Source organism: Pteronotus mesoamericanus, unplaced genomic scaffold (assembly GCF_021234165.1).
Source record: "Pteronotus mesoamericanus isolate MK-2021 breed Mesoamerican mustached bat unplaced genomic scaffold, CSHL_Meso_final contig_263, whole genome shotgun sequence".
In the NCBI taxonomy this organism is placed as follows: domain Eukaryota; kingdom Metazoa; phylum Chordata; class Mammalia; order Chiroptera; family Mormoopidae; genus Pteronotus; species Pteronotus mesoamericanus.
The window spans coordinates 3,505,524-3,525,146 of NW_026555112.1; the positions used below are offsets into that span (position 1 = coordinate 3,505,524).

General features: G+C 46.1%; 1 protein-coding gene across 2 annotated transcripts in view; it reads left to right on the forward strand.

Annotated features, from left to right (window-relative positions):
- SYN3 (synapsin III) overlaps positions 1 to 19,623 on the forward strand; it is a 363,499-nt gene that overhangs the window by 213,752 nt on the left and 130,124 nt on the right. The gene's annotated exons all lie outside the window — the stretch shown is intronic.

The window sequence follows — 19,623 nt, forward strand, 5'->3', positions numbered from 1 at the left end:
ATTCCCCTGCCTGCCACTCCATTCATTCTTTCACTCAACAGATATTGATTGATCACCTACTATGTGCCTCAGGAGGCCCTAGGGATAGCGTGCTGGATAAGGCATATGTGGTCCCTGCCATTATGGAGTTCACAGGCCAGCAGGGAAGATAGCCGGTTAGCAAATAATTACAATTGTGATGATTATGAAGATAAAAGAACAGGAGGCTCTGGAACCCTGTCTCAGGTGACATACCTGTCCAGGGGATCAAAAACCGCTATTCTGGAAGGTGACATGGTGACACATAGGATGAGGGAGAGTTTTACAGGTGGAGGGGAGGCAGGGGTACTCTAGGCAGAGGTATAGCATGTGCGACCAGAGAGATGCTCGTTCAAGAAACTGAAACACGCAAACAAGACAAGGAGGGCTTTGAGGTCTCCATTCATACTAGTTTTCTATGATAATTTGGTAATAAATTACCATAGCTTCATCAGCTTAAATTAAGATAATACCCATTTACTACATCACAGTTTCTGTGGGTCAGGAGACACCAAACCCAGATTTATCAGCAAATCCCAAGAAAATAACACTATTCAGGAGTGCATACACATTAACCGAACGCACAACATTATTGTATAAAAGCGAAATGAGAACATAGTTAGCACCTAGGCCAGATCACTCTTAAAGACATTGTCCGTTCACATTCTCCCATTAAGATATGCAAGAAATCAAATGGAGAGCAGAATGCCAATCTGATCATTCATGATGAGAGTCCCAGCTGAAATGAGAAAATCCTGTAATCTGCGTGTCTAGCCCATTGTCTCTCTGAAAGCAGAAGCATGTGGGAAGCTGCAGCACAGCCTGGGGGGGCTGTTTAGCAAGAGTCTCAGAAGTGTCAGGGTGAAGGGTCAGTCAAAGCGAATGTTTGACAGTCCCAGACTAAGACATCCTGATGCGGCCACCTCACAGGAGGTTCTGTTGGACCAGGGGGATGAAAAATATTCACGGTATCCTCTGAATGGTAGCCCCTTTTAGGATGACTATCCTTTTCTTAGACAATGTCACTGTTTAAGGGCAGTGGACTAAGTAACTTCCAAGCTTTCTAATGGTGCTGATGTGCTGTGATTCTAAGGGCAACTATTACTTATCCTGGAGTATAGTCTGGAGCCTGAGCACATTGCCCTCCAGAACAATCTAAACCTTCACTATTATTATCAACATCATCAGTAGTGGAAATACAGAAAGCGATCACTATATGGACTGCTGCCCATGTTTAGAATAGGCTATTAAGCAATACTGATATCCCATTAAATCTTCACCATAACCCTGTTGGATAGGTTTTCTCACTGTCATTTTGCACATGAAAAAAGAAGAAGCTGAGGCATAAAGAGGTAGAATAACTAGCCCAAGGTCATTCACCAAGCAAGTGGAAGAGAAGGGATTCCAATTATATTCAACACACAGCCCCTCTGCAGCACAGATAAGATGGATCATGCTTTGCATGGCTGCTGAGCAAGTGCATTCTGTAAATTCAACTTCTCTCCCTCTCAAGAAAGTAGATTGGATTGCAAGCCAGTGAGAATGATGTCATTATAGGGATAACCTTGAGGCTACTTTAATTTATTGAAAGAGCAAATGTTTGTACAAACACCAGTACTCTTACTAATGTTATAACTGCTGGCTTGAAAGTTCCCAAACACATGGTAGTCCCCGTTAGTGTAGTCCCCAGTTGTTTTGGAGGATCCCCCAAAGATGCCTGGCACCTGCCCATAAAACTTCCTGTCAGCTGTAATGACATGTTGGTATCAATCACCTCTTTCTCTCTTACTTTCTCTTCCTCTTGTTTACATTCATCATCCTCATAGCTATCTGGAGTCACTTATCCACTGAATCAATGCCATGCTTTTGCACCTGGAAACAACACATTCATTCATTCATCTAATATTTATTGATGGTCTACTTTTTACCAGGCACTGTTCTCCAGGCCTGGAGAGACAATGGTGGATAAGATTGATAGTCTCCTGGTCTTGTGTAGCTGCTGCTCATGTTGGAGGTCTGAAAAAAAGACAATTAACAATGGGTAGCTGAATAAATAAACAAGAAAATTTGAGAGAGAGATAAGAAATAGGATAAAAATAAAGACAGTTGCCTCGGTGGAAAAGCACTGGGTAGGATGGTATATCAGACATTGTGATGCCCCACCCCACATTTCCTTGGCCCAAAGTTGAGTTCACTGGCACCTGCAATGGTAAGTTCCCAGGCACGGAGACACCATTCTACCTGCATCTCTCCTTCTGAAGGTTTCTTCTGGTGCCACAGGGATACAACCAGATCCAGGACAACCTTCCACCAAGTAGGGCAGAGAGCCAGGAGATAAATGTTCCCACTTTCCCCCTCTTGGTGAGACAGTTCTGAGGCATATTCTACATGATACCCAGAGGTTCCAGCAGGATTGAAGCTCCCCACAGGCATAACCAACTCAGTAACACACCCTGTTAACATGCCCATCTCTCTTATACTTTCCTGACTCTCTCACTTGTTCATGCTGAGATCACCTCGCAAATAAACCACCTGCACTGAGCCCCGTTTGATGTCTGGTTGGAGGAAACCCAGACAGAGCTCTAAGGTCAAGAATGGCTTGATTGAGAAAGTAATGTTTAAGCTGTGACTCAAATCATTGGAAGCAGTCAAGATGCAAAGTTCTAGAGGGGAGGATTTTCCAGGGAAAGGGAAGAACAGGAGCCAAAGCCCTAAGACGTAAAGGAGCTGGCATGTTCAGGAATAGAGAGGGCTGGTGTAGCCCAAGCACTGGGACAGAGAGAACTGGTGGGAGATGAAGTTGGAGAGGTAGGTAAGAGCAGGCTATGATAGGGAGCTTGGATTTCATTCCAAGTTTAATGGAAGAATTGAAAAGTCTTAAACATCTGATTTACATCCTTAAAAGATTCCTTTGGGTAAGTTATTGAGAACAGGTTGTGGGATGGTAAGAGTAAAAGGGCCACTTAACAGGCTTTTTCTGCTGTGTGACCCAAATGTCAAAATCACCCTTAAATAGTTCCATTGGGTTTTGCCTCTAAGCCTCCTCTCCCTTGAGGATGTAATTCAGACAGGGGCCTGACAAGCTCAGATACCATATTGTGCCTTTCCATCTCCTGTTTTCCTAAACACATCTTCCCTGAGCACCCTCCACCTTGCAAAATATTAGCTCCCAGATGTGAAAATCAGACTGATACAGATGTATGTGGCGGGGGAAAAACTGTGCGTTATATCAATAACAGCCAAACCAGAATGCTTCATTGTATTATTAGCCCAGCTGTCACCTAGCTCCCTACAAGTCCTGTGTCACACATATAGTCTACTAGCAGCCCATACATGGCAATATGACAGCAAATGCCACATCTTGCAAGCATGACATTCGATGGTAAACATGGACACATAATTTAGAACCCCTATGAGTACCCCCAAAAGAATTACAGAGGGTTATTAGTGAGAAATCTAGACTTTATTGAATCTTTTATAGGAAAATGGAGAAGAGAGCTCACATTGCACTGCACATTGTCTTTGCCAACACCCTCTCCTTAGATAAGAGAGAGGAGAAAGGGGGGTAAGTGCTAGGCAGATCAAGCAGGGCCTTTGGTGTTATGCCCTGGAGCCCTTGTTCCTATTTGTACTAAAAATAAAACCCAAACTACACATAACAAAGGGCAGGGCTGAGATGGCCAAGATCAGATTAAGGCAGAGTCAGGAGAAATGTTGACTAGATGTATGAGTTTCCTGTGGCTGCCACAACAAGTTACCACAAATTTAGTGGCTTAAACCAACACGAGTTGAGTGTCTTGCAGCTGTGGAGGATGGATGTCTGCAGTGGGCCAGTTGGCAGGGCTGGTTCCTTGTGAAGGCCCTAGGAGAGAACCCTTTCCTGTCACTTCCAGCTTCCAGAGGCCACCTGCTTCCCTTGGCTCATGGCCCTTCATCACATCAGTCCAACCTCTACTTCCGTCCCCACATCTTTCTCTGACTCTGACTTTCCTGCTTCCCCCTTATAAGGACCCTTGTTATCACATTGGGTCCACCCAGATAATCCAGGAACATCTCCCCATTCAAGATCGTTAACATAATCACACCTGCAAAATCCACTGTGGCAATAAGAATGAATTCACAGGTTCTGGGGACCAGGATATGGACATCCTTAGGGGGAAGCCATTGTTTTGTCTACCACACTGAGATTTTACATGTAGAGATTAAGACCTAAATTTTGTGCCAGGCTTCACCAGAAATAATTGGATTCGGATTTATGGCCTCAAATGGCATCCCAGCCCTAGTCAGACAGTGGAGGTGGCAGGCAACAGAATGAAGATGGCTTGGTACAATGTGTCCCCGTTCCTGGGAAACCAAAGCATGTTCTGCTAGCATCATCCTCAAAGGGAGCAAAAAGCTTCATGCAGTGGGAAGAGGCCCCTGGATCTGGGTTCTCATCTCTGCACCTAATAGACGTCTCACAAGTGTCTGACCTGCCCGCCCCTCTCGGTGTTCCTGTGCTCATGGGTCAGGCCTTTCTCTGAGTTAGAGCATCCTGGCTTCCTGCCATCAAAGCATTTCCATGGGGGCAAAGTGGCTGGCATTTACTGAACAATTGATACATTAAAAACAAAATTTTTATTGAGTTTTTACTGTTTGTCAGGCACCAATCTAAGAGCTTCACATGGATTATCATATTTAATCCTCCCAGCAACCCTATTAGGTAAGTATTCTTATTATCCCCCATTTTAGTAAAGAAAAAAAAAGTTATGGAGGCACAGAGAGGTTAAATAACTTGCCTAAGATCACCCAGCTAGGAAAAGGCGGAGCCCAGGTTGAACTCTGGCCTTCTGACTCAGCATTCATGCTCTGGAACAATTACCCTCCCTATGCAGGAAGGGGCGCACGGGCCCTATTCGGCAAGGGGGTATTGTGAAAGAGCATTGGATTTAGGTGCTAGAGCTTTCCCCTGCTTTGCCACTCCTTGCTGGGTGACTTAGGAAAGCTGCTTCCCCTCTTCCAGCCTCCATTTCAACAGGTACAACATGGCGGGCTTGCGCAGGAAAGAACAGGTTGACTCTGGCACTAGCCTTCTGCGTTTACACTTCTGGTAGCCTGTCTGACCACCTCACCTTGCTTTGACCTGAAAATATCATTCCCAGGAAACGTGACATTTGCTGTCACATGGCCACCTACCGTTGGCAGCAGCAAAGCCAGGCTCCTGAGGCCACCTCACGTGGCAGGACCAGCAGCTCCCCCTCCCCTGAGCCTCCTGCTGAGGACGCAGGCAGCTGCGGGCAGCCGCAAGCATGTGCTGTTTCTGTGGTTTTTACTTAGAACAGTTTCCTATTTCAACCTGCCAGTTCCTTAAAAGCATTAGGCTGAGGTTTTGCCGAATGACTCCGCTCTATTTTCATAAAGGGGTGGGGGGATCCTCCTGGGAGCCCAGCCCTGAGCAGAAATTCCACATGAATTAAGGATATAGTGAGCTTGGAAGTCTGTCTCCAGGAGAAAAAATAGTGTGGTGGGTGGGGCCTTTCAGAGAGAACAGAGAGAGACGCCCTCTGCCAGCCTCGTTCATGGGCCCAGCCTGCTTGGGAGGCTGCCTTGCTTCCCTTCTCTGGGCCTGTTTCCCCATCTGTTCCACAGGCGGAGTGGACCCCCCCCGCCCCAGGTCCAGGCACTCCTAGGTCTCTGCATTACACTGCTCAGTGCACACGGGCGGTCCCTGACTTACGGTAGTTTGATTTATGATTTTTCAAGTTCGTGATGGTGCAAAAGTGATACCCAGAATAAATCATACAAGATACTCAACCCTTTATTGTAAAATAGGCTTTGAGGTAGATGGTTTTGCCCAATTATAAAGCTAATGTAAGTGTTCCAAGCATGTTCAAGGTAGGTGAGGCTAAGCTATGATATTTGATTGGTTTTTGTATAAAATGCATTTTCAGTTTATGCTATTTTCAACTTCCCATGGGTTTATCGGGACATAACCCCCATCATAAGTCTAGAAGCATCTGTATTAAGGTGATTTCTTCAGTAGTAGCCAACACACGTGGAGCATTTTCTGTGCAGTTGTAAGCGCTTTATAAATATTCTCTTAACATTCATAATAACGCCCCAAAGTGGGTCCCCTTGCTATCCCCACTTTATAGATGGGAAACAGGAGTGAGGTCGACTCATTTGCCCTTGATCACAGTACCTGAAAGTGGTCAAATCAGGCTTTGAACCCTGGCAGTTTGGCCTCAGAGCCCACCCTGCTAGCTTTCACAAAATAAGACTTTTCTGGGGGCAGACTGCGTAATGTTGAACAGAGTGCGGTCACACTCATCTCAGAAGGCCCAGGTTTGAGTCCTGGACCCATCACCTGGATGACTTTGGAGATGTCGCAGAATTTCTTGGAACCTCAGTCTTTTCATCTATCAAACGGGGCTATTAGACCCAATCTGCTAATCTCCCAGAGACTGGAGCATTGGAGGTGATGGCTCTTCATGCAGACATTCAGGAACAAGACACGAAGTCTCCTGAGGCTTTTATTATTATTCCCACAGAAGTCTGATCTCCAGACCCTCTACCCAACCCCCAACTCCACCCCCACCGCCATCTAGGTCTGCTTCTACCAGGGACGGACTCCAGTTGGAATCCTGATGGGTCCAAAGGCCCCTCCCTGGTCTGGAGGCAGGAGGGGGGCAGTACCTTCCTAACAGCCCCTTGTCAGAGTGGGCGCCTACCACCCCCAAAGCCCCCTCACTGTGAATTTGTGTGCAAGACACCTGTATAGTGGCACCCGAATGGCCAGCCTTGGTCACTAAGTGAACATCTCCATCCATCTGCCTTCTCAGCACCACCTGAGCACCTGAGGGGCGCCTGCAGCTGAGCTCTCCCAGAAAGGACTCCCGAAACCTGCCCCTCGCGGGCTTCCCCATCTCCGTATGGGCCATGACCCTCTACCCAGGTTACTCAGGCAAAGAACTTCCATCCCTCTTTTTTCTCCAAGCCCATACCTAATCCGTGAGCATATTATGTCAGCTCTCTGTCTCCATCCCCCAAAGGCTTCCTGACTCCGCCTTCTTCTGTCCGCCTGGCTTGCATCGTCATGGGCCAAGTGAGAGGTAGTAGGAGCCTCCACCGTCTTGTGCTTATCCTTCTACCCTGAGTTGCCCCCAGCCAGCTTCCCCACGTGCAGCCTGCCACCCCCCACCCCCGCTTCCCTTACGTAGCAGCCAGGGGGTCCTTTTGAGAACATAGAGATGCTTTGTGTCAGCCCCCTGCTTCGAACTCCCCGTGGCTTCCAACTGGATTCCTAGGCCCTTTGGGAGGTACCTAACCACCTGCCCTCACCTTGGACCCCTGTCACTCTTGCTCACTTGCTCCTGCCACATGGGCCTTTTATCTGTTTCTCAAACAAGCCACGCTCGTTTTCCCCCACAGGACATCTGTGCCCGTGGTTCCCCTGCCTGTAATGCTCACATGTGCCTGCAACTGGCTTTCTGTCACCACTCAGGTTTAAATTAAAAAGTTACCCTCTCAGAGAGACTTCCCAGGCACCACGTTTAAATGCAGCCCCTGCTCCCCAGCCGCTCCTTTCAGAGAGGTACTTCTGTTGGGTTTTCTAGAGCATTTACCATCATCTGACATTATCAGGTTTGTTTATTTGGTCAGTTGTTTACCATCTGCCCCCATCACTAGCATGACCATGAAGGCGAAGGCAGAATACACATGTTTTCACCACTGTGTCCACAGTGAACCTCCGTGGGAGTGGGGATTGGCACGTGAAAATGCTCGATAAATGTTTGTCAAAGGAACCCATGGATTTGCTGTGTGCTTTGGAACAAGTTATCTTTTTGAGCATCAGATTCTCCATGAGTGAACCAAAGGGGAAGGAAGGAGACAGGTTGTATAAAAGGACTCTTCTGGTTCTGACTCTGCCCTCCCAAGTTTCCATTAGAAGGGCGGGAGGAAGAGAGGGATAGATGAACAAACCAATGAATGACTTCTGGAGGTTTTATTGAAGTTGCCCAGTACAGAGGTGGCATCAGGAAGAAGATGGGGAAAGAGAGGGGGCAGACGATTCCAGTGGGAGTTCGCGTCTCCTACTTCAGTTGAGAGAGGGGCGTGATCCCCTCCTTCCTCTCCTGCTCACCCCACACACCACCTCTCCTCCTGTCTGCGCAGGGGTATGGCAGCAGCAGCCCCCGCTGAGAGCTCCGCCCAGGAGATAAAAGGAACCAAAGGAATGTGCTGGCCGGCTGGCGTCCTTGTCCTCTCAGGGGTGTAAATGGCTTTCCTGCTCCCACAGGTTCAAAGAGCACTTCACTGCATAGCAAAAGTACAACTAATGAGAAACAGATTCTCTGGCTTTGGCTGCAGCACTGAGAGCCCAGGAGGCAAAGGAAAGCCCCCAAGAACCTGGATGTGAATGTCTGCACTGTGGGGCCTTTTCCTTCCCCTCTCTCTGGGGCCACAGAGCTGTCTCAGCAGCAGAGGAAAGGGGCTGTTGGGGGGGACAAAAATCAGAGTCCACATAGGTGGTTGGAAGGGACGTTGAGGGGGGAGGTTCTGAGCTGTGGGCCTTCCATTGATGCTGAGCTTTCTTTTTAGACCTGGAAGCTAAGTTGGGCAACACCTAATAATAAAAATAGTATCTTCCTTTTTCTGGAGGCTGCCAAGGTGCCAGGTGTGAGACGGTACAGTGGGCAGGCGGCTTTGAGGCCACAAGACCTGGTTTGTGGAATGTGGGCCTCAGTCCTCTCGGCTGCTCAGTGAGGCCACTGGTGCTGATCACTGAGAATCCTGACGTGGTTGTCCGTCATGCAGGGAAAATAACACAAGGTTGAGGCCCAGAAAACCCAGGTTCTAGCCTTGGATCTTCTAGGCGTGTAACCTCGGGCAAGGCAGGCTGAGTCAGTGGGCCTTGGATAACAAAAAAAGACCTAAGTTCAAATTCTGGTTCTTCTTCTCACTTTGTGGAGTGCTTAGGAGAATCTAATTCCAAGAAGTCCAGGGAATTTGACAGGAAACAACATAAGCTCGTCATCTCAGAGCTCTGTCTAGGATTCACGTGACTGGAGCTGAAGTAGCAACAGAGAGCCTCGTTATTAGATGCTGGAACCTACAAAGCTACACACAAGTTTGCATGCAACGTTTAAGACAAGGCCACCAAAGAGGGAAGGTCATGCAGATCCCCACACAGGAACTGAGGCCAAGGCTCCCATTTCAGGTCGGATCCCCCATTGAGTTGTTCGACAGGCTTTGCCACTCAGATCCCACAAATCTGTCTCCACAGCCAAGAACGCGTGGCCTCTGTCTCCACTCTCCAACTTGACTATTCTTGTGCACTGGAGGCGGCTCAAAGATGGCTGTCTTCAAGTGCAGAGCAAGCCACCTCTGCCAAGAGCTTGTCTTGCCAATTGCTTCCTTGGCCCCAGCCCTCAGCTTGCCCAAGCCTCACATCACCCTTTACCCTCCACCACCACCCCCAGAATAAAGAGCCACCTCAGCGGCTGTGACTGCCACACCTGGTCCCACTGCACCCCCACGGGTTTAGCTGACAGCTCTCAGAGAAGCAGAAATCCCTCCTGGCCACATGCACGGCCTTCACTGCCCAGGGTGGTCTGGCTGCCCCTCATCTCCTCTGCTGGGGGCCTGATCACCTGATATGGGAGGGGTGGGTGATGTCAAGTACCAGTCCCGAAGGACTGAGGGGTTCCAGCCTTCAGGCCCCCAAGGGCCTCATGTGGCCTCAAAGGGGGTTTTTCATCTTGTTGAGTCTGAGATAAAGCCAAACTCGGCTGTGAAGCAGGCAGAAGGTATTGCATCATGAGCTCAACCTTGGCTGGGATTACTGCTGCCAGCTCTGTGGCCTTGGGCAAGTTACTTACCCTCCATTTCTTTATCTCTGTGTAAAGTAAAGACAGTTGCCTTGTAGGGTTATATCTGGATTAAATTAATTAATACATGTAAGTTTCTTAAACACTGCTTAGGACCTAAGGAGTGATTCATAAGGAATCATAAGAAGAGGCGAGTGGAGAATTAGTCATGAATGAGCAGAGAGCTTCAGCTTGGGGAGATTAAAAAAACTCTCAAGACGAATGCTGGTGATGGCTGCACAACAACGTGAATGTGCCTGATACCACTGAACTAGACACTCGAAGTGGTTACAGTGGTTAATTTTATGTAATGTGCATGTTACAGCTATTGGTACTTGGTGGGGTCGCCGTCCTCTCTGCATGGAGCTCTAGGGGGAACATGGCACCTCTCCTCCCATATAGACCTTGGATTAATCCGAGATCTATTCAGCACATGAGGCTCCAGCACCTTCTCCCACCGAAGAGACTGAAACTCTCAAGTCTTTTAGAGGTTCCATCAAGGAACCTGCTGACCTGGGGAGCCATCTGAATCCCAGACAGTCAGATACATGTACACATAGATGTAGCAAAGAGAAGGAGGCCCAAATATGATGGGACAGGAAGGACCCCTGAAGGGATGAAGTGACTCAGGAGAGAACTTTGCTCTCTGGAGATGGGTGCTCCAGCTGCTCCCGGTGAGACCCTGGAGGAAACTGGATGAGGTGGGGTGGCCTGACCAACCGCACACTCATTCTGTTGTCCAGGACTGGGTGCAGGCTCCATCCGCTTGCGGTAGCCTTTCTGTCCTCTGATCCCCCTGGAATCTTCCATGCTCTCCTGGTGCTCAGGCTGTTAGCCTCCTCCGGCAGAGGGCTCCCCCTGCTTCTCCCGGCCTCCTGGTCTGCCTGAGGCACTGAGTGCCAGAGCCTCAATGCACTCCTCAGCTCCAACTCAGCTGTTGGTCACCGGTGACTTCGTGGGTGTCACATTGTGTCTCTTCCTTAGAGGAGAACACTGTGGTCTTCTTCTCTGCACACAGCCCCTAATTTCTCAAAGTATACTTCTACTTTTTTAAATGATGGCATGTCGATGAATTTTTAGGGGAAAAAAAACCCATAAGATATTTCCCAGTAGTTCCCAAAGTAGTTCCCAGGAACACCTACCTGTTCCATAGGATGTCAAGAAGTATTATGAGAAAAGAGGGTCCCATTGTCTAATATACCTGGGAAATACTGTGTTGAATAAAGCTATACAGCTTTAGTTATCACAGGGCATATCAGAAGCTATAACATATTAAAAATCTTCTCAAGAAAGCCAGTTCTGCACGTCTCTTCCCAAGTCCACATTCAATGATGGAACACTGGTAACTCGAAATTGGCCAAGCAGGAGTATTTATACCATGGACACCAGAAGATGCTAGAGATACGGGTTTTGTTTTAATTTTTTTCAGAGAGCTGGTCTACCAGTATATAATTGAATACCATTTCAAGAAGGGTCTATGGCATGAGGATTTTCCTAATATATTTGACAATAAAATTCCTTTATCATCTTGGGGGAAGCAGTGTCCTGTATAACATCCTTTGGAAAAAATTGTCAAACTTTAAATGTGAAGGGGAACTGAATGAGGGAAACTTATCTTAATTAAGCATCTACTATGCCCAGCACAAAAGTGCTTTCTGTATATTACTTCATTTAATTTTCACATCAACCCTGGAAGAGGCATAAATACTACCCACATTTTACAAATAAGGAAACAAAAGACCAAACAATTTTTCCAACTTCAAATGGTCAGGAAGTGGCAGTACAAACCTGTCTTAATCAGGGATTATGTTTAACGGGAGGGTATTTGCAACAAGATTTAGGTAATAGTTTTAGAAGAGTTTGTTAAATGATTAGTGGGCAGGTCATGAGCTCTACTTGAAATGTAGTCATCTAGGTTCCAGAGATACTTGTAGAAAATAGAAGAAAAGTTACTAAAAATCTCAGATGCTCCACATCCTGTTTTCTTCCTACTTGTCATTGGCCATGGACTGGCACTCCAGAACTGTGCAGATTTCAGAATCTCCTGAGCATGTAAAAAAACAAACAAACAAAAAACAGTGCCTGGCATCCACTCACTCCCCAAGACAATGCCTAACCTGCGGGCAGGATTGAGAGCCACTAAAACTGATATGGAAGGACCTTTAGGGAGTGGGGCAACTAATTCTCATTTATGGATGGGGAAACTGAGGCCCAGAGAGGGGAGGTGGCCTTTCCAGAGTCACGCGGCAGTCATCTGGAAAACATTAGACTAGAGCCTGGGCCCCCAGGCTCCCGTGGAGTTCCCTTTCCACTTAGCATGAAAGATCTTCAGACCTCACTACTTAAAAAGAGATCATTTCAGCTGAAATCCAAAGTCATTTTGGATAGCTGCGAGTTGGCTACTTGTCCACCAAGGTACCCTTATCAGCTAAGTGCATTCAGGAAAGTTTTCTCTGCCAGGAGATCACTATCCTGAGCTGCATAAAGAATCAGTCCACAGGGGCTTTCCAAGCTCCCTGTGTACATCTTGGAGGAAGACCCCTTTCTAACCTCAAAGGACTGGATTACTGGGAAGATTACTCCGAGGGGACCTATTCCGCATTCCGCATTCTGTGGTCTGGATTCCCTTGATACTGATGCAGATTTTGGTTGTTCCCCTGGAACATCTGTTTGCTGAGATATGCTTTCAAGTCTGAACGGAGGCCCAGCCCACCTGGGCAAAGAGCATCAAAATGTCCCACACTTGGTTGGAACGTCGTCCCATACACCAAAAGGTTAAGGGTTCAATTCCCAGTCGGGATACGTATGGGAGGCAACTGATCTACTTTTCTGTCTCCAGTTGATGTTTCTTTCTCTCTTTCTCTCTCTCATCAATAAACATATCCTCCCGTGAGGATTTTTAAAAATGTCCCAAAGACAGGGCCCAGGTGATCTTCAAAAATAAGATGGGACCCCCTGAAGGCATGAGAAGTACAGCAAGGCCCTGAAGGTGCTCCCTGCAGAACGTGGAAGCTTTGGGGGCAGAAAATTTTTAATTTAGTTTACAGCTTAAAGCCCATAAAACATTTTCCGTAAGGCCTACAGTGTTTAATCAAGCATAGAGCTTTCCAGTGTATTCTTGAAGATGAATTCAGTGCAGAAGTAATCTGTGGCTTAATGAGTTAATTTGATGTACAGTTAAATGTTGGAGGTGGTCTATTGCAGTAGCTGGCTTTGATTTTAAACTACTCATTTATTCATTTACCCATTGAATATTTATCAAACTTCAATGTGGGTTTAGGGGTACAGTAATAGAACCCCCCAAAATATATGACCTCTTCACTCATGAAGCTTAAAATGCATGGGGAAGGGCTCAGAGGGGAGTCATATAATTCAAAAGTAAATGAGCAAGGGATTAAGGAAATAAAGTAGTGGACACATACTGTGAAGGAAGTGAGCGGGTGGAAGTGGTGGGGGCCAAGCCCAGGGGAGGATACTTTGGTCTGAGGGTCACAGGAAGCTTCTCTGGGCTGAAGATGAAAGAAGGGGAAGGACATTGCAGACAGAGGGAACAGTGTATGCAGAGCCCAAGAGGCAGGACAGAGCTTGACTCAAAGAACACAAACATCAGCAGGGCTGATGTAGAGTGAGAAAGGGGCAAGGGAAGGAGACCACACTGGGTAGGTCAGCAGAGGTCAACCCCTGCAGGCCGTGTTGTTCTAAGTGCAGTGGGAAGCCACTGGAGGGTTTCAAGCTGACAAACCACGCCAGATGTCCTGGGAAATACATCCGGACCCCAGACCACGCGGTCCTGTAAGCTAGGTAACTCATCAACTATCCCCCTCAAGTTGACCATGATAAGAAGCCTACCCCACCTTTGCTGCACTGAATTTTCTTCCCTTTATTAGTTAATTAGCTCAGTCAATTAGTACCTACTCACCTGCAAGTCATTGTCTTTGACACTGGGCATGCAGAGAGCAAACCACACTAGGCGAACCCCAAGGAGCTTACATCTGGTGGTGGAGACAGACAATAGAAGTTAATCATATACTATGAAATTGTGATAAGTTCTACGTGGAAAATAAAACAGTAATGTTATAGAGAGTCCATGGGGAAGTTGGGAGGAGGAAGCCACACTAAAAGGAGACGGTCAGGGTAGGCTGCTCCGAGGAGGTGATACGTGAACAAACACGAGAATGAAAAGAAGCCTCTGGCTATGGGGTAACTGAAGAGTGCTCCTGGCAGAGGGAAGGGCAAGTGCAGAGGCAACCTTGATTGGCGGGTCAGGGCGAAGTCTTTCCTGCTCAGCTGCAGAGATGGATTTAATCTGGGTGAGGTTGTCAGACTGGGTTTAAGAAGCCAGAAGGATCAGGAAGCAGGGCCTGAGCCCACGTGACCACAGTCGGTTGTCAGGCCAGAGTCAGGGCTGGAAAGAGGAGGCAGCTGCCAAGCTGAAGACTAGACATCACACTCCCCATCAGAGGATCCTGCACCTCGCTCTTCACCTGCCCCTGGCCCATAGCCTACACCCTGAAAGCATGTATTTCCAAGAAGATATTCACACTTTGTTTTATTCAATATATGTAAATCTTTAACAAAATTAGGTAAGTCCATTTTGGCCAATCAGGTTGGCTGGCAAAGGTGAAAATGATGGGCAATACCCAGGAATGTTGAACAGGCCTCTTGTCTTACAAGGAACTGAGATTCCTTCAAGTGCTAGTGAGTTCACAAGGGGGAGGGGGCATGAGCAGTTATTCTGAGGACAGTTGCATGGGAATCAGAGGAGAATGAGAAAGCCCTTGGGAAGGTCAGGAACATTGGAGAATCTTGCTTCTCCATCAACGCAACACAGATACTCTGTTCCTCTCTCTGCCTCTCACAAGCAGTGCTCTTCCATAGTCCTAGTTCTTTCTCCCACATTCCTTTGGCTGGTGCTTGGCTAACTGATCCCTTTCATCCACTGATAAATACTTTCCTTGTTCCTAAGGCAAAGTCCCCAAACAAGAAATCTTTTTGGCTCAGGTCATCTCTTCATGCCAGGTGATTAGCCATCCTTCACCGAGGTGTTCCTTCCTGGTCCAATCAACTGTAGCAACACTCTCACGTGGCTCTCATAAAAATCCTGGCTGCACAGCTCTCGAGGGTCAAGGGTGACCCACCCATCCCAGTTTCCCTGGGACTTTCCAGGTTTTAGAACTGAAAGTCTCAGGTCCCAGGACCCCCTCAGTCAGACAAACTAGGCAGGTAGTCACTCTACCATTGTGGGCGCAATGGTTCCCTTTGGAGTTCCGGCAGGACAGACAGAGTGACAAACATCTTCAGCATGTCAGTGGTAGTCAGCGGATGGGAAAATGATTTCTATCCACAGATGGTGGGAGTGAGAATTGTTATGATGTTTCTGGGGGGAAATCTGGAAATATGTATGAAAAGTAAAAAATATGTATATTCTTTGACTTAGAAACACTTTGATAATTTATCCAAAATAATCAGTTCAGGGTACAAATATTCATGTGCAAAACTATTGATCAAAGCATTATTTGTATAAGTAAAATAATGGAAGTAACCTAATTAACTACCAATAGAGAATTAGTGAAACAAACCAGGATATGTTCAATGAATACTTTGCAACCCTTAAAAATAATGATGTGGTTTTCTAAATATTAATATGGAACTTTTCCATGAAGTATCTGTCTTAAAAGAAGGTGATTAAATATTTATTATTACATAAATAATCACATTTATGTAAAAATGGGAAAAGTGCTGTGAAAAAAGTTGTGAAAATATCCCAATGGTGAAATTACCGATGATATTCAACTTTAAACTGCCTTAATTTTGCCGAATGTTTTGCAATGAGTAATTATTATTTCCATATTTGGATTTTGTTCCCATTTTGTAAAGATATAAAAAATCCTGGTCCAACAACCCCGATGAAATAGTGTTTTTATTCAGCAAAGGTTTTTATTTTCCAATTTTGTTCTGGCCCATTAATTTTAGAACACATAGAGGTTCGATTCAGGTTTCAACTGATCCACTTGGGTTTGGTCTTGTTTAAAAACAAAAACAACGTTGATTCCATGTGAATTGCATTTACAGAAAATTAACATTGGGGTTTGGTTTAGGATTTGTCCAGTTGAGCGGTTGGATCCTATTCTTGGTTCATGGATTGAGGCAGTTCAAGTCATCCCTTAGAATTTTCATAATAACCCTAAGTAATTGAAATGAAGGCAAAGAGAGCCTTGGGGCCTGAATTACCCATAAAATTACTGTCTCTCAGCCTGGAAGAGCCTGCAAGCGGCCATTTCCCCAGAGCACAGAACAAAGCCACAGCTGGGACTCTTCCAGAAGGCCTCTTGGCCCTGACCACAGCGTGGTCACAGCCGTGCTGCCCTGGACTTTGGCTCCACAGAAGCTCTTAACCTCTGCTTGCTCCCACAGGACGGGAGCTGGGGCCACTGCCCAGCAGGGCCTGGGGTCTTCCGTCTTCCATACCAAGCCTACGCACGGTCACCCAGAGGAGCTCAGTTGGGGCCATGGAATCTGCAGTAAGATTCCTGCGGTGTGAGGTAGTTGTTTAGCCAAAGCCGGCCATGCCAGGGAATGCCTTGCTTGAGGATAGCGTGAGCGGGGTCCAGAGCTCCCCTCCAACAAAACATGCATCTTGCTCTTTTGTAATGGTTTTTAAGGTGTGCTCCCTGGCCACATGGAGGACTCTTAGAAGGAGATAATAAAGATGGAGAGAGGGAGGCCAGAGTGAGTGACTCAGGTCAATTCCTACCTCAGACCAGCACTGCCCTGGTAGGACCCTGCTCCTTGATGCTTTGCTAGGGACCATCCAAGCCTTAGCCAGGATGGTTCTCAAGTGAATTCCCTTGGACCTTCAGAAAGAGTCTTCAACTGTACCCCAGTTTCCTTATTAGTGAACAAGCAGAGGAAAAGCAGCATACCTCCCTCCCAGGGTTGGCGTGAATATTAAATGAAGAAATCTTGCTGAAATTGCCTACTACACAGACTACCACCAGGGGTGTCTGGCAATGGTCTGCCTGGGGAGCAGGCAAAAAGGAGCTGCATTGCCTGTGGATCATTTAAAAACCATGGTAAAGCTGACTAGAACCCGGACAGCCTTTAATGACCCCCACACAGCAACACTGAAAACAACATCAGTGATAAATACTCTCCGTCATCCATGTCGACCATTCCAACCACCCCCTACCTGGGAAGAACATGGCCTGCCACAGACTGCGTCCTCTGTAAACGATAGATTCTGCTGTTGTGCTATTAGATGTTAGGTTCAGTTATAGACAGTTGGCTTGCATTCATAGACCATAAGAACCCATTTCTCAGATGTGAATATTAAGCCATGCTTTCTAGATGAGGAGATCCTGAGCAGACCATCTAACAGCTCTAAACTTCCATCCTTCACCTGTGTTGCAGAGCACTGACCATGGACAGAGTGTCTTCACAGCCTTAGCTCCTCCTAGTCCTCACCCTGGCCCTGGGAGGTAGGCACAGCTGTGCCCATTTGACACATGAGGAGACAGAGGGTTCGGCAGGTGAAGTGACCAGTCCAGGAATGTTTATGGAGATGAGACATAGTGCATCCATGCCCCCTCCCACCAGCCCTCTATGGGGTCCAGGGTTTAGAGCATTGGCCCCAGAGGTTGTCAGGGAGAGTACAGACCTAACCACCAGTGCTGGAGCTAATTGGTAGGGAGAGGAGAAAGGGAAAAAAATGATCCTATTTCATATCATTATCTCATGGGGACCTCACAGAAGCCTCAAGAGGCAGTCCTATTATCCCAGGTTCACAGGAAAGGACACCATCTCAGGAAGATAGTTTACTTACCTGGACGCACATGGACAAATAAGAGGCAGAGCCAAAAAGTGACCTAACACGCCACCTCCCTCATATCACAGAAGCCTGAGCAAAGGGAAGGCTTGACTGCATGACAGACAGGAAGGGGGTGAAGATTCTGAGCTTCCGAACAAGGGGTATGTGGGAAAAGGAATGCTGTGTCCCATCTTCTCATAATCACTAGTGGTTCCCAGTTGAGGTCTGGGGGTGAAAGATGTGACTCAAGTTTTCTCCGTACGGCCTGGGTTTTTCCTGGCTTGCACTAACACGAATCCCTGAGCAGTGTGTGACAAGTGCCCACTGATCCTGGAGAGGTGAAGAAACATCCACATCCGCTCATGGAGTCTAAGCTTGCATCATTTGAGAGAGTCTGAGGCTTGGAATATTCATGTATTCATTACCCATTATGAGTTTTTATCAGTATTACTATATTATTATTATTGAAATAACATATGCTCATATTAAAAATTCAAACAATGAAGGGAGAACAGCAAAAAGCAAAAGTCACAGAAATCATCTTAAAGGGAGAGTGATTGTTCAAATATGGGTGGGATGGAATAGGAGGCAGCTGGAGGAAGAACGTCTCTTGGAGAAGAGAGGCAGAGTGGTCAGGAGGTGTCCAGCCCTCCGGGGAATGACAGAGACGGGAGAAGAAGGTGAAGAGCTAAAAAAGGTGAAGTGGATAATTTTGGAGAAGAGAGGAGAAGAGGAAACAGGCCTGAGACAAGATGCAGGACTCCCCTGGAGAAGGAGCAAAAGCAAACAGGGTGTTGCAGATGAGAATGATTGGTTAGAGGCCAAAGAGAGCCCCAGCACCGGAGGGTGCACGTCAGTGAAATAAACATCAATTTGCTGCAGATTAATTCCTTCCCAGTCTCCCTCCTCAGATCTTCCATCTGCCCCTTAGTTGCCCCCTCTCTTCCCCTATCTCTCTTTCTTCCTCCTTCTAACCTTGTTTTTTTGCACAGATCCATTGACAGTGAATTATCTCAGCTTTTGTTGTGGGGTAAAAGTCTTCATTTTCCCTTAATTTTTTAAAGATTTTTTGTTAGGTACAGAATCCTTATTTGACCATTTTCTGTTTCAGCACTTTAAATACACTGTTCCATTCCCTTCTGGCCTACATGGGTTCTGTCAAGAAGTCTGTTGTCATTCTGGTCTTTGCCACTCTGTATTAAGGTATCTTTTTTTCCTCTGGCTGCTTTTAAAATTTCCTCTTTTTTCACTGATTTTCTACAGTTTGATTATAAGTTCTTCAGTATGATTTTCTTTATGTTTTTTCTACCTGAGATTTATTGAGCTTCTTGGGTTTAAAGTTTCCATCAAGTTTGGAAAAATCAGTATATTGCTTTAAATTTTTTTTTCTGTACTCATTTATTTTTCTGTGACTCTAGTTGCACATATAGTAGACTCCATGATATTGTCCCATGGCCCAATGGAGCACTCTTCATTTTCTTTCTTTGGGATTTATATTCATTAGATTTTGTTGCTACATCTTTAAATTCACTAATTTTCTGCAATTATAATCTGCTGTTAATCCCATTTTATGCTTTTTTTAATTTCAGATATTGTATTTTTCATTTCTATGTTCCATGTTTATCCTTTTTACATCTTCCATTTATTTCTTCATCACATTCTTGTTTTTCTTTATATCATTGGAGACTATACATAGTCTATAAACTACTTATTTACATAATTTATATACATAAAAAATAGCTTTTTAATAGCCCATGTTTACTAATTCAACCTACTCTATGACTTCCATATCTAATTGTTTTGATTGATTTTTATCTTAGTTATGGGCTATATTTTCCTGCTCCTTTTATCTGGTCAATTTTAATTGGAGGCCAGATATTATGAATATTATGTTGTTGAGTGCTATATTTTATTGTTTATATTTCAAGAGTATTGGATTTTGTACTGGTG